This window comes from Schistocerca piceifrons, chromosome 9 (assembly GCF_021461385.2).
Source record: "Schistocerca piceifrons isolate TAMUIC-IGC-003096 chromosome 9, iqSchPice1.1, whole genome shotgun sequence".
Taxonomy (NCBI): Eukaryota; Metazoa; Arthropoda; class Insecta; order Orthoptera; family Acrididae; genus Schistocerca; species Schistocerca piceifrons.
In genome coordinates this window covers 173,805,048-173,820,704 of record NC_060146.1, presented here as the reverse complement: position 1 = coordinate 173,820,704, position 15,657 = coordinate 173,805,048, and the positions used below count along the sequence as shown (strand labels likewise).

Below are 15,657 nucleotides of genomic sequence, written 5' to 3'. Positions count from 1 at the left end.
ACCAGATATCGCTCCGTGCGACTTTTTTCTATTTCCAAAAGTCAAAAGAGCGGTCAAGGGACACCATTTTCAAACAACACAAGATGTCCAAAAAGCTGTGACGAGGGTCTTATAGGATATTACAGAATATTTCCAGAATTGTTACCATCAATGGCAGAAGCGCTGGAAAAGATGTCTGCAATCAGAAGGGAACTACACTACTGGCCATTAAAATTGCTACACCACGAAGATGACGTGCTACAGACGCGAAATTTAACCGACAGGAAGAAGATGCTGTGATATGCCAATGATTAGCTTTTCAGAGCATTCAAACAACGTTGGCGCCGGTGGCGACACCTACAACGTGCTGACATGAGGAAAGTTTTCAACCGATTTCTCATACACAAAGAGCAGTTGACCGGCGTTGCCTGGTGAAACGTTGTTGTGATGCCTCGTGTAAGGATGAGAAATGCGTACCATCACGTTTCAGACTTTGATAAAGGCGCGACTGCGGTTCACCGTATAGCGACATTGTTGTTCGCGTTGGGCGAGATCCAATGACTGTTAGTACAAGCCAGCCGGTGTGGCCGAGCGGTTCTAGGCGCTTCAGTCAGGAATCGCGTGACCGCTCCGGTCGCAGATTCGAACCCTGCCTCGGGCATGGATGAGTGATGTCCTTAGGTTAGTTAGGTGGTGGTTAGTGTTTAACGTCCCGTCGACAACGAGGTTATTAGAGACGGAGCGCAAGCTCGGGTTAGGGAAGGATTGGGAAGGAAATCGGCCGTGCCCTTTCAAAGGAACCATCCCGGCATTTGCCTGAAACGATTTAGGGAAATCACGGAAAACCTAAATCAGGATGGCCGGAGACGGGATTGAACCGTCGTCCTCCCGAATGCGAGTCCAGTGTGCTAACCACTGCGCCACCTCGCCCGGTGGTTAGTTAGGTTTAAGTAGTTCTAAGTTCTATGGGACTGAGCCATTTGAATTTGAAGTTCAATGGGAGTACTTATTTGTGCCACCTATGTGTGCTTCACACAGTCAAACAGAAAGACTGGACGTGATGAAATCTCAAAAAACCAGTAAGACTCCTCCACACAGCGAAATTAAAATTATGTTCTACCGTAATTTCAAAAGAACAGTTTCAAATATTTACCGAAAATTGTGACAGAAATAATGCTGTTGTTGTGTTCCAATATTTCTACGGGATCCAAACTGATCTTCCCCGAGGTCGGCTTTTACCAGTTTTTCCATTTATCTGCAAAGAATTCTTGTTAGTATTTTGCAGCCGTGACTTATTAAACTCATACTTCGGTGATTTTCACATCTGTCAACACGTCCTTTCTTTGGGATTGGAATTATTATATTCTTCTTGAAGGCTGAGAGTATTTCGCCTGCCTCATACATCTTGCCCACCAGATGGCAGAGTTTTGTCAGGGCTGGCTCTCTCAAGGCTATCAGTAGTTCTAATAGAATGTTGTCTATTCCCAGGGCCTTGTTTCGACTTAGGTCTTTCAGTGCTCTGTCAAACTCTTCACGCAGTATCATATCTCCCATTTCAACTTCATCTACATCGTCTTCCATTTCCATAATGTTGTCCTCAAGTACATCGCCCTTGTATAGACCCTCTATATACTCCTTCCATCTTTCTGCTTTCCCTTCTTTGCTTAGAACTGGGTTCACCACTGAGCTCTTGATATTCATCAAAGTGATTCTCTTTTCTCCAAAGGTCTCTTTAATTTTCCTGTAGGCAGTATCTATCTTACGCCTAGTGAGATATTGCTCTACATCCTTACATTTGTTCTCTAGCCACCCATGCTTAGCCACTTTGCACTTCCTGTCGATCTCAGTTTTGAGACGTCTGTATTCCAGAAATTATATAGAATAAAAATATTGGCACCCGATATCACCACTCCGATAGCGATATATCGGGAACGAAAATATCGCCGATATTTACCGTTAGTTTACCAACAGCTCTAATTAGAAACATTTCACTACAATAATACGATAGCTTGGCTTCAGCAAGCGTCAGTACGAGGACGGAAAGACAGTTCTTTCGCTTCCAATCTTGATTTTTCTGTGCAATATTGATTTTGGATAGTTTATTTGTGATCTTATAGTACACAGTTTTATCTTTGAAGAAAGAATGAGTGGTAAGAAAGTGTACTAGGGCAGAAAAGGTTCGAAAAATCGTGTCCAACGCGGCGTCGAAGCAGTGTGTCACCAAAGCGTCCACAGAATAGACATGAGACAGGAACCAGTTCGGAAGGAGTCAGCACCTTTGCTACGAAATTGACAGAGAGTGACCGGTATTCTGATGTGAATCACGGATTGCCGTTTTCTCTGTTATTTCTCAACATGTGAAATGTGAAACGTGCAATGCAGACGTCACGTTGCAAGAACGAAGTGCTCGACGCATAGGCTTCACAATATTAATTGTTTCTCCAAACTGCCCATAAATTATTACACGGAACACAGATGAAGTCAACAGTCGATGCTCCTGCTTTGAGTAGGGTGAAACGGAACTATAATGTTCTATGCGTTCATGGAATTGCGACGACTGACACTGTCTTTCTGGATAAATTAGCGGATATGCTTGCGATTGTAACGGCAACAGTACGACAGGCCTCTCCTGGGATAGCAGATTAATGTTAAAGAGTTTTCTAAAAGTAGTATTTTTTTATTTGTTCGCGTCTATAACACATTTCAAAAATTCAAACGCGTTTTTCTCGGAATATGATTTTTCAAAACGGCACACAGAGTAACACCAACAATTTTGAGCCTTTTATCCTTAAATTTAACAATAACTTTGAAAGAACATTTCAGAGTGAACCACGTAGACAACTTCCGATTAGTTAGCTTAAAATATTTATTAACAAATGATTATCCTTTCTTGGTGAAAACTGAACGACTTTTTTCAAACGCTCGCCAATTACACAATAATCAATATTTCTGAAATCCGCTACGTGGTTCACTAGCTACACTCAAAAAAAAAAAAAAAAAAAAATGGTTCAAATGGCTCTGAGCACTATGGGACTTAACTGCTGTGGTCATCAGTCCCCTAGAACTTAGAACTACTTAAACCTAACTAACCTAAGGACATCACACACATCCATGCCCGAGGCAGGATTCGAACCTGCCGGCAGCTACACTCATGTAGATTACATACCTCCAGATTGAAAGTGGCCCTAGTTATAATGCGTGCCGCAGATCGCCTCAAATTTAACATGCCTCACGACAATTGCTGTCGCTTCACCAATCTATCCACGCCAGCACGGTAGCTCAGCGTGTTCGGTCAGAGGGATAGCTGCCCTCTGTAATAAAAAATCTGAGTTAATGGATCAACAACGAACTGAAACGGGTGTCTTTCGACGTCCGCCCAGAGCAGATGTAACGAAAGAAAACGAACAAAATGAGATTAAAAAAAAAACGCAGCTCTTGGTCTTGCGGTAGCGTTCTCGCTTCCCGCGCACGGGATCCCGGGTACGATTCCCGGCGGGGTCAGGATTTTCCCTGCCTCGAGATGACAGGTATTGTTGTATCGTGATCATCATCATCATTCATCCCCATTACGGTTGGAGGAAGGCAATGTCAAACCACCTCCGCTAGGCCCTTGAATAGTACGCCGGTGCTAGTCTCTCGCATCGTCCCCTACGCTCAGCACCATCACAATTTTGCAATATATTCTCTAACACGTTTTCTCGTAATGTACTTAAATGTATGCTCAATAACTACTACAAGTATTATGTCTGTTATCACTTTTTCTCCCGACCAAAAAAAAAAAAAAAAAAAAAAAAAAAAAAAAAAAAACCTGTCAAGAAAACGCTTTTAGCACCCATTACGGTGTTGTTACCCCTTAACCGGTTTTCGGCTTGCAAGACAGTCATCTTAACTGACTATCGTAGTCAGATAAGGTGCAATACTACTGACAAACACACTGGAAACATTTCGTCTTGGAAAACAGCTGAAAGTCACAGAAAGTTGGTGTTCCTGTCCACATTGTCGAGCACGTCTTGTGCGTAATATCAGAAATTGAGTCCGCCTTGATGCAAAACACCTTGTTATTTTTTTATTCCTTTATAATCCCAAACTAGTTTCGGCGACAGGCCGTTGGCATGGTAGTGAAACTGACTGTGAGAAAACCAGAACAGACTCCTTAGATAAGTGGCACTACAGAGGTATGGTGAAAATTAAGTGCACTGATAATGTGAGAAACGAGGAAAGGAATATGTGGAAAACGATGACAAGGGACAGAGTGATAGGGCTTCTGTTAAGAAATCAGGGAATAACTTACATGGCACTAGAGTGAGCTGTAGAGAGCAAAATCAGTAGAAGAAGACAGAGATTGGAATACATCCAACAAATAATTGAGGACGTAGGTTGCAAAGTACGACTCTTAGATGAAAATGTTAGCACAGGAGGTGAATTCGTGGCGGGCAGTGTAAAACCAGTCAGAGGACTGATGGCTCAAAATAACGTTGTCCGCAGTGGAGATGTGCTGCTGAGAACGCAAGATGGCTGTAGCACGGAGGCCAGCCTACCAGATACGTCCTGCCTATGTGTTGTTGTTGTTGTTGCTCTTTCGGTAGGACCCAGCTGAAGCTGGAGGACAAAGCCGAGGAGGAGGGACTCCCGGACACGACAGCTGTCGGAAATCGATTTTCCGCCCGGGAAGCCCCAGAGATGCTGACAATGGCGTTTGCTGGGGTGTCTCCTAATAGTGGGGGCTGGGGGGAACGATGTTTACGTGGTCGGCAGGTCTCAGGAGGGACCCCTCCCTAGCTTCTACCTGTCAAGCGCTCGCCGCTGACCGCATCTCCGACCGTTGCGGATTGCACGTTCGCTGCAGCAACCCCCCCCCCCCCCCCCACTCTAAAGCCGTCGGCACACGGACTGTGCATCCGAACGTTGAGCTTTGAGCGTGCAGAGTTTCTGACGTCATGACGTGGAATAGCACGTTCGGGAGTCTTTCCGAACGTGCAGAGCAATATCTGGCATGTCAGATATTCTGAGCGTGCGTCTGAGCGTTGACCAATGAGACGGCACAACGCCACCTACGTCACACGCGCGCCGTGTCCCTTCAGCACAAAGTTGTGAAGCGCCATATTGACATTCATTTCAAGCTTATACGCATATATACCGTTTCTGAGTACCAGCAAATTGAGAATCACTGGAAAACCCTTTTGTTAACTATGTGATCCGTTGCAATAAAATAATGAGAAACATCATACTCGTGGCAAAAGAATTATTGTAACTTTCGTATTACGAGAGTATGCTATTCGAAGGCAGCAATACACTGAGGATACACACAAAACGCATTGTTCTTGGTATAATTAAATTTCAGTTAGTAACACAGCTACGATTAAAGCTTTCAGTGAGTGTTAAGATCCTAGAAATGGCATTCGACGAAATGATGTTGGTTTAGCGTGGTGAGTAGCGTTACTATCGAGAGAAATTTTTATGTTTGGGTGGTGGTACGTGACTGGCCGGTACATAATTTTTTTTACCCAAGCATTTGTGTTTTTATTAGGTTCTGTTACTTTATTATTAGTTTAATGTAAGTATATACTATAATTTTTGATGTTATGTAAATATAACCTTTCTTTTGGTGTTCGATTGGTTTGATCCACAGGACATCTTGTGCCACTTGTGTAAAGCTATTTTGCTCCTTTTTCTTTTACGCTTCGTAATTAACGTGTTGCAAAGATTCTGCTGCTGGGTAGGAACAGTGATCAACTAATACTAACCTTGGGGTCTTACTGAAATGTGGGAACGATGAAATAATGTTTATCTTGCGTGAAGAAGTATTGCAAATTTGTATCGCACTGTTTGTAATGGAACTTTTGTAAGGCTGTGTCCTTACTGATTGTACATGGCACTTTCCTTTTCGTGGACGATGGAGGAAAATGTGCGTTTTAACTGAGCTAAGGTGGGAATTTTTCGCGCGCCCGTTTAGTAAACAGTGTGATTTACGAACTAGAAACTTCCCGCAACTGCCGCCGGAGTGCGTTGAGATCGCGTGTACCACGTTGGGGCCCACGTACCGTATGCACAAGTCGCATCGTTTCTGAGCGTTCAGCATCACGTTGAACTTGGCACGCTTAAGCCGTCAGCACACGGACCGTGCTGTCGAACGTTAACCTTGGGCGTGCCAAGTTCAACTTGCTGGTGAACGCGATCACAACGCACTCCAGCAGCAGTTGAGGGATGTTTCTAGTTCGTCTGTCATACTGTTTACTCAACGGGCGCGCGTAAAATTCCCACGTTTGCTCTATTAAAACGCACATTTCCTCCATCGTCTACGAAAAGGAAAGTGTCATGTACAATCAGTAAGCAATAGCAAAAACCAACCACCAGAACTGTTTACAACCAATAGGTACATTGAAAAAAATGTGAACTAAATAGCAAAAATCTGTACATATTCCAGGCTACTGAAGATGCCTTGCAGAAAATAAAGATGAAACGCGTAAGGCACGAAAATTGTGTTTCATTCAGCTGCAATCAGACGGTACATAAAGTAAAAATTATCAGTATACCGTAAACGGAAGAACTTCTCTATGTGACAATGAAAAATCGGGCACGCCAGCGACATCAACAACTGAGGACAATCTGGAGATCGCTGTGGGTATGGCGATGGAAAACAAACGAATCACAGTGGACGAAATCGCCAATACTTTACACATTAGTCATGGTTCAGAGTATTTCCTGTTGCACGAGAGGCTAAATTTTCGGGAAGTGTGTGCAAGGTGGGTACCGAAAGAATTGTCAGCGCAGCATAAGGTGCGGAGGATGGACATGTCTCGTAAACATGTGGTCTGTTATCATGGCGAGGGAGATGGATTTTTTACAGGAAATCGTTACTGTAGAGTGCAACATCAAAGACCGGAAAGTAAGCCTGCGAGCATGGTTTGGAAACACCTACCATCATCAGAAGTTAAGAAATTTAAACATCAACTATTAGCTGGCAGGATTATGATAACACTATTGTGGGACATGGAAGATATGGTAGCCGTTCATTTCACCCCAAGAGGCGAAACTGTGAGCACTGAGGACTATTGTGATGTGTTCCGAACTAATGTCACGCAAAACTGAGAAAAGGTATCAGTCCTGCAGCAAGATGACACTCAGCAACATTGCGCCAAACGGATGGCCGAAACAATAAAAGAGCTGGGATTCGAATTGCTGTTAACACCAGTCATATAATACAGACCTGGCTCCGAGTGATTTCCATAGTTTGGACCATTGAAGGAAGCTCTCAGGGGAAGAGCAGATGCAGAAGTTATTGATGCGGTGCAAAACTGGTTACAGGTGCAACAGAACAACTTTTTTACCGACCGAATCAAAGAACTTGTGAAACATTGCAGGAAGGTTATGTTTCAGTTTTTATCATTAGAATAAATATTACTTTCCTCAAAAGTCCCTTTATTTTTTGACTTCCCCTCATATTTATTGCTGGGGAGGTCCTCTTTCATTCCGACGAAGCAGATGATGGTCTATTTGGTGGTGATGTGAAGCTGGGATTTTTACCTCCATTTTAGCAGCAAAAATGTAATTTTGTAATTTTCAAAAAAATACGCACGTACACTACTCTTTCTTGCTGCATTAATAGCCGCGCGGGATAGCCGAATGGTCTAAAACGTCTTGTCACGGTCCGCGCGGCTTCCCCCGTCGGAGGTTCGAACCCTCCCTCGGGCATGGGTGTGTGTGTGTGTGTGTGTGTGTGTGTGTGTGTGTGTGTGTGTGTGTCGTCCTTAGCTTAAGTCAGTTTAAGTTAGATTAAGTTGTGTGTGAGGTTAGGGACCGATGACCTCAGCAGTTTGGTCCCATAAGACCTTAACACAAATTTCCAATTGCTGCATTAATAAGGTCTCACCACTAAGCGAGTTAACTGCCTAATGGGACCAGTCTCTGTGTCTGCAGTCCATGCTGCAAAGCATTTTCGGGTACCTTACCACCCCCCACCCCCCCTCTCTGCAGTACAAGTGATTTCGCAAAAATCACGACAGGCAACCATTTTCAGGAAAACGTTATGCGTTTGGTTGAAATGGCTCTAAGCACTATGGGACTTAACACATGAGGTCATCAGTCCCGTAGACTTAGAACTAACTAAACCTAACTAACCTAAGGAGATCACACCACATCCATGCCCGAGGCAGGATTCGAACCTGCGTCCGTAGCAGCAGCGTGGTTCCGGACTGAAGCGCCTAGAACAGCTCGTATGCGTCTGGTCGTTTACTTTTCGATGGTTATAAATATAATATTTGTTGTAGTAATTAAAATTAGCAAACAGTCAAATACCGTTGTAAAATCAATAAAAGTTCGTGCAAATACACACGTTATTTCATCATATTACTTTTCAAACTTCATATATATGAAATATTATGACCACGGTAGAGAAAAATAGACATTAAAAAATGGGAGGAACAGGACTCGATCCAGCGATCCACCGATTACGCAGCTCGGATGCTGCCGTCTCGTGTTAAGAGCCGCAATGCACCGGTACGTCTTCCACACGTAAGACGTCTCTCGCAATTTTCCCGAAATTGCCTACGTTGTACGCGTTACTACTTGCACGTTCTGTTGTCGTAAGAGACTGCAAAGAACGTATGAATTTTTAAGTAAATCCGTGATCCGAACGGCGTGGCGTCGCTTAAAAAGAGGAGAAAGGACGAAAACATAGACGGCCAGCGGGCAACAACAGGTAATTCGAAATAAAGAGTGTTTCAGGAGGTTTGGTAAGTATTTTAAGAGCAGACAGAATAGAGTAAAATATATCATACAACACGTGTCCAGTTTGTAGGGGATACAGAGATACAGTTGGTTACTGAGACACATTTCATTTCGCGTGTTGGTACGCCAGTTGCCACAGGTTGATTTCTACTTCGTTCTGCCCAGCTGAAGAGCGTGTTTGAACTTGTTAACTTTGAACTTGTTAACTTGGTCAGACAGCCTCTTTTATCTTCTCGTCTCAACATCTCTTCATGAATTCGCCGTGTTGCTACTTGCGTTCCTCCGTCTACTGTTTTCCAGTGGTTTTTTGATACCTTTCTTACCGAATGTGTGATTTGCAACTAGGATTACAAAGATTGCGTTCTCTGATTCCGTCTTTGTGCGATTCATTTGTAGCAAATCCTGCGTAATTTCATCTAAACAAGTCATTTTTACCTTTTCTGAGTTTTTTCTACGAAGTAGTTTTTTGTTAATCTAGTGTTGTCCGTTCTGTAGACGTGACCATAGAACTTCAAGCGTCTCTACGTATTGCATCAGTGAACTCGTCTGCTGTTCTGCATACGTCCGCAGTTTTTGTTTCAGCCCATATGCCATTTGGAACCATAACTTTCTCTTCCAACTTTTCGCTCTTCCTTTACATTTCATCAATTTTTGAAAGGCCTCCTAGAGATTACTTTCTGACTCATATAGTTTGACGTACAAGTTGTGGACTTACGCTTCAGTTTACATACTTGAAATTTTCAACTGAGACTGTGATTTGCTTAAGTGTGCAGCACGTATTTACCCTCTACAGCTCCCTTCAGCATCATTGCCTGATGTCCAAACAGATGTATCATCCTGTCCCGTCTTCTTCTCAGTGTTTTCCACATATTCAAAATGGTTCAAATGGCTCTGAGCACTATGCGACTTAACTTCTGAGGTCATCAGTCGCCTAGAACTTAGAACTACTTAAACCTAACTAACCTAAGGACATCACACACATCCATACCCGAGGCAGGATTCGAACCTGCGACCGTAGCGGTCGCTCGGCTCCAGATTTCCACATATTCCTACCCTCGCCAATTGTGCTGAGGCCCTCCTCATTCCTTACCTTATCAGCCCACCAAATTTTCAACATACTTCTGCAGCACCACTTCGATTCTATTGTATTCAGTATTTCTACTGTCCATGACTTATTACCATACAATGCTGTGCTGCAAACGCACATTCTTAAAATTTCTTCCTCAAATTAAAGTCGATGTGTGATATTACTTTTCTGCACTAGTCTTTACTTATGTGCTGCTTGTTTCGTGCGCCATTTGGTATTTTTCTTCGAATTTAGCAGACTTCCTTCACTGCATTCTCCCCAATTCTGATGTTAAATTATCGCTAGTCTCATTTCTGCTGCTCGTCGGTACTTTCACCTTTCTTCGGTTTACTTTCAATCATCATTTTGTGCTCATTAGACTGTTCAGTCTGGACAACAACTCTTGCATTTATTCTTCAATTTCATTGAAGACAGCAACGTCATCAGCAAATCTAAATCCACTCTGAATTTTAATCCCAGCCTTGAACCTTTTTTCCATTTTCGTCATTGCTTCTTATACACCTTCTAATCCGAACCCTTCGGTCTTGATCTTCCATTCTTATTGTTCCTTCTTAATTCTGATACATATTGTATATTGTCCCTTTTTCCCTGCAGCTTACATATATTTTTCTGAGAACTTGCACTATTTGTCATTTTCTAAATCTGTTCTTGAGTTTTATTAAACGGTGGCGTGCACAGGTGACTTGTCAACGTGACAGAGAAGTTTCAGTCACTGTCACATCACGTCATCAAAGTGGAGCTTTGAACTCCAGGCGTTTGTCTGTAGATATGGTCTTGAGGAGACGGTGATTGTTTGCGAACTCCTGAGATGCAAAAGAAAATATCATAAAAAATAATACTGGGTACAACCCCTTTGGAGTGACAGGCTAATAAGTGGATAGTTTCACATAATGCTTCATAAACGCGGACAACATCGTGAAATTTTTTTCATTATTTTAGAATGAATTTTTTGATAAATTATGTCACATTTTACTGGTGTAAACACACACAAAAAACGAACCTGAGACTGTCTGTTCCACCTGAAAATAAGCTGCCCCAAACACTTGAAAATATTCACTGATTTCGTCCGGTCCGTTAATTTTCATATTTATGTCCGAATAATTCTAATTATTGAAACTTCCTGACAGATTAAAACTGTGTGCCTGACTGAGACTCGAACTCAGGACCTTTGCCTTTCGCTGGCAAGTGCTCTACCAACTGAGCTACCCAAGGACGACTCACGACCCGTCCGCACATCTTCAATTCAGCTACTACCTCATCTTCTACGTTCCAAACTTTACAGAAGCTCTCCTGCGAACCTTGCAGAACTAGCACTCCGGAAACAAAGGATACTGCGGAGACATGGCTTAGCCACAGCCTGGGGGATGTTTCCAGAATGAGAATCCTAATTATTGTCGAAAGGTGCTTGCCTTTTTTGCCCCTACTTCTTCAGTAAGCTTTACAGATATCGTCATCGTGTATAGTCGCGCTGTACCAAGATGTTGATGTCATGTTTGCGTATCACTGTGTCCACAGTCGGAAAGCAGATGGGGAGCGGAGAAAGCACGGAGAATGACAATCTTGTCACCCGCGCGCGCGCGGCTATCAAAACCTAACGGCACACTGACAGTTTTGTCAGAGCTTGTTCGCTAGTCGGAAGTCACGTTGTGTCGCACCCACATATTCACAGACTGAACACAGTGATGAAATATTCACGGTGACACGAAACAATCGTGCGCGTTAGCCTCAAATGTTGCTTCCGTTGTCAATCGCAACGTCGGAATTGCCTCTCCGGTGGACCCCTCCTAAAGCCAAATACACTCTAAGACAGGGGGAAAAAAATCGCAACCGACGCACCCCCAAGCAACTATCTGAATGTGACAGAAATCAGTAGGTGTGATGTACATGTACAGACTAACAAATTATTAGATTTTCAGATAAATTGGATGATTTATTCAAGAGCAAGTCAATAACGCGTTGGTCCGCCTATGGCCTCAAGCAAGCAGTTATTCGGATTGACACTGGTTGATAGAACTGTTGGATGTGCTCCTCAGGGATATCGTGCCGAATTCTCTCCAATTGTGCCAAGTGTTAGACTGTCAAAACACCGAGCTGGTTGTCCAGCCCTGCACATTTAAGGAAACTTAATGATTTCAAATTCAAATGGCTCCAAGCACTATGGGACTTAACATCTGAGGTCATCAGTACCGCCGACCGAGGTAGCCGAGCGGTTCTAGGCACTACAGTCTCGAACCGTGCGACCGCTACGTTTGCAGGTTCGAATCCTGCCTCGGGCGTGGATGTGTGTGATGTCCTTAGGTTAGTTAGGTTTAAGTAGTTCTAAGTTCTAGGCGACTGATGACCTCAGATGTTAAATCCCATAGGGCTCAGAGCCATTTGAACCATTCATCAGTCCCCCTAGACTTAGAACTGCTTAAACCTAACTAATCTAGGGACATCACACACATCCACGCCCGAGGCAGGATTCGAACCTGCGGCCGGAGCAGCAGCGCGGTTCTGGACTGAAGCGCCTAGAACCGTTCGGCCACAGCAGCCGGCAAACTTAATGACTGCTACAGCACGGAAACTGCTGCCCTGCACATAATGCTAGAGATGTTTTCAATTGGGGAGGCATCTGGCGCCCTCGCCTATCAAGGTAAGATTTGACCAGCACGAAAACAAACGGTGTGGGAAGGCATTATCCTGCTGAAATGTAAACACGGGATGGCTTCCCATGTGGGGCAACAAAATGGGGAGTAGGATATCGTCGACGTACCTCTGTGCTCTAAAGCTGCCACGGGTGACAACCATGGAGGTCCTACTATGAAGAGATATGGCACTCCAAACCATCACTTCTCGCGGTCGAGGCGTATGGTGGGCGGCAGGTTGGTACCCCACCGCCGTCCGGGACGTCTTCAGACAGGTCTTCGGCCTGGAATATTGTTGACTGGAGTAGATCTAACTGACGAGTCCCATTTCGAATTGAGTCACGATGGCCAGCGACGACGTCTCTGGAGACGCTCCGTTCGGCGGTGGAATACCAACCTGAAGTCGCTGGACAGCTAGGAGCAATGGCCTGGTGTGTCATTTCTATGACCCGTTTTGTTACACTTCATGACGAGCAATTCTGGACTCACATTTCAGCAAGATAATGCCCGCCCGTGACGACGAGAGTTTTTACTGCTTGTCTTCGTCCTTGCCAAAACTACCTTGGTCAGCAAGGTCGCCGGATCTCTCCCCAATTGAGAACGTTTGCAGCATTATGTGCAGGGTCCCTGAATTATCTCGGGATTTTGACTATCTAAGAGTTTGCGCAATTGGAGAGAATTTGTCACGATACCTCTCAGGAGGAAATCCAACAACTCTGTCAGTCAATGGAACTCTGAACAAGTGGTTGCATACGGACCAGAGGTGGGCCGACGCATTATTGACGAGCCCAATTTGTGAAGGTCTTTTTGTTGAATAAATCAACCAATTTTACTGAAATTACACTGAAGAGCTAAAGGAGCTTGTACATCTACCTAGTATCGTGTAGCGTCCCCGGGAGCATGCAGAAGTGCCGAAACACGACGTGGCATGGAATTTCTGAAGTAGTGATGGAGGGAAATGACACTATGAATCGTGCAGGGCTGTCCATGGAGATCTCTTTTCAACAATAATGTTCATGTCAACACTTTCATTATGAAGAATGCCATGATGTCCTTTAATCTAGAATAACTGAATGGCAATGCCCAACGTCTGCGCGTCTAATGTGGCAGAAAATAGCTGTTGACCTGTTTATCAAACGTGGGATGTTGCAATTTCTACAGCACACTTTCTGAGACTGTAAGTATCAGGACGAACTTCAATGTCCGGGTACCATAATGCGTTCTCCGTAACCAAGGTAGTCGAAGTGATTGGTGTGTCAAGAGGCGACGTGTGGAAAACTTATATCGCATATAGCGAAAGCGAAAATACTCTGAAGAGCCAAGGTCACTGGTACATCTGCCTAATATCGTATAGGGCCGCCGCGAGCACGCAGAAATGCCGCAACACGACGTGGCATGGACTCGACTAATGTCTGAAGTAGTGTTGGAGGGAACTGACACCATGAATCCTACAGGGTTGTCCATAAATCCGTAAGAGTACGACGGGGTGAAGATCTTTGCTGAACAACATGTTGCAAGTCATCCCAGATGTGCTGAATAGAGTTCATGTCTGGGGAGTTTCGTGGCCAGCGGAAGTGTTTAAACTCAGAAGGGCGCTCCTGGAGCCATTCTGTAGCGATTCTGGACGTGTGGGGTGTCGCATTGCCCTGCTGGAATTGCCCAAGTCCGTCGGAATGCACAGTGGACATGAATGGACGCAGGTGACCAGACAGGATGCTTACGTACGTGTCACCTGTCAGAGTCGTATCTAGACGTATCGGCCGGCCGCGGTGGCCAAGAGGCTCTAGGCGCTTCAGTCCGGAACCGCGCGACTGCTACGGTCGCAGGTTCGAATCCTGCCTCGGGCATGGATGTGTGTGATGTCCTTAGGTTAGTTAGGTTTAAGTAGTTCTAAGTCTAGGGGACTGATGACCTCAGATGTAAAATTCCATAGTGCTCAGAGCCATTTCAACCATTTAGACGTATCCGGGTACCCATTTCACTCCAACAGCGCACACCCCATACCATTACAGAGTCTCCACCAGCTTGAACAGTCCCCTGCTGACATGCAGGGTCCATGGATTCAGTAGGTTGTCTCCATACATGTCCATCCGCTCGATAAAATTTGAAACGAGACTTGTCCGACCAGGCAACATGTCTCCAGTCATCAACAGCCCAATGTACGGTACACTCGTGAAATTATCGCACGGGAAAATCCCCACTCCATCGCTAGGTCGGTGATGCTGTGCCCCATCGTTCGTGCGCCGACTATAAGGCCCGTTTCACACTGGTGACTGTCACCAGCGACGGTCGCAGACAGAGATACATCCGGTTGAACTGGAGCTTTCACACCGGGACACTACTCTGCCTCACAGAGCCACTGTGACGCAGCAGTGACTCCCCTCACCACATGTGACGGACAAGATCACTGTGTTCACGGCAGTCACCGCTGGACATGCATTAGTTTGAATTGGAGTGTTCGCACTGGGACACAGATCACAGACACAGCGCTGCAGATCTGCCAACTGACAGGCAGTCATTTCCGAGACGGTGACGTGAAACATTCATTGTACCTTGTACTGTACACACTGTAGCCATGAGTTTAGATTTGACGTAACACGGGAGATTTTATGAGTGAAGTAGAAAGTCGTCCTGCTACTTGAGATGTGAAAAACGATGACTACAGCAATAAAGTGGCGAAAACGAACGCTTGGCAAGAAATTATAACGAAGTTTGTGCCTGATTTCAATGACAAGAGCATGGGTGAAAAAACAAAACTGGTAAGTTGTATGTTCTTTTTTTTTAAATTTAATACCTTATTTTTCGGGCCATAAAAGAGTAGCGAAATTTAGGTGCTACGCCTGTAAAGGCTAGGAGTGTAGTAACCTTCAAGCGCATTTGCATCCCTCACCCCTTTTCTTTTGCATTTACCAGTATCAAGTGTACCTTTATGCAGTCTTAATGCGATAAGAAGGGACAAAATGGATGAGCGTGGAAACCATGAACTCACCCGTACAGGGCGAATGAAGAAGAAATCTATAAATATACTTATCTTTCAATATTTTTCGTAACAAAATTGTGTGTCTTATCGTCTTATTAAGGTGCTGCGCCTTATGGTCCGAAAAATACAGTTAAAATATTATTGTCCATTCCTGTGATTTATTCTTTTATTTCTCTTAGCAATTCATCACATGAAGTGTTCGACATTCGAAAATACTGAAAAAACTTCTCATCTTGTCTCAGATCAACATAAAGAGT

The 15,657-nt window shown here is 44.3% G+C and overlaps 1 protein-coding gene and 1 non-coding gene across 4 annotated transcripts in view; both read right to left on the bottom strand.

The window, feature by feature from the left end:
- LOC124717019 (interference hedgehog-like) overlaps positions 1 to 15,657 on the bottom strand; it is a 597,210-nt gene that overhangs the window by 383,526 nt on the left and 198,027 nt on the right. The window lies entirely within an intron of this gene.
- Positions 837 to 909, bottom strand: Trnaa-cgc. Its single transcript has one exon. It is a non-coding gene; the product is annotated as a tRNA-Ala (tRNA).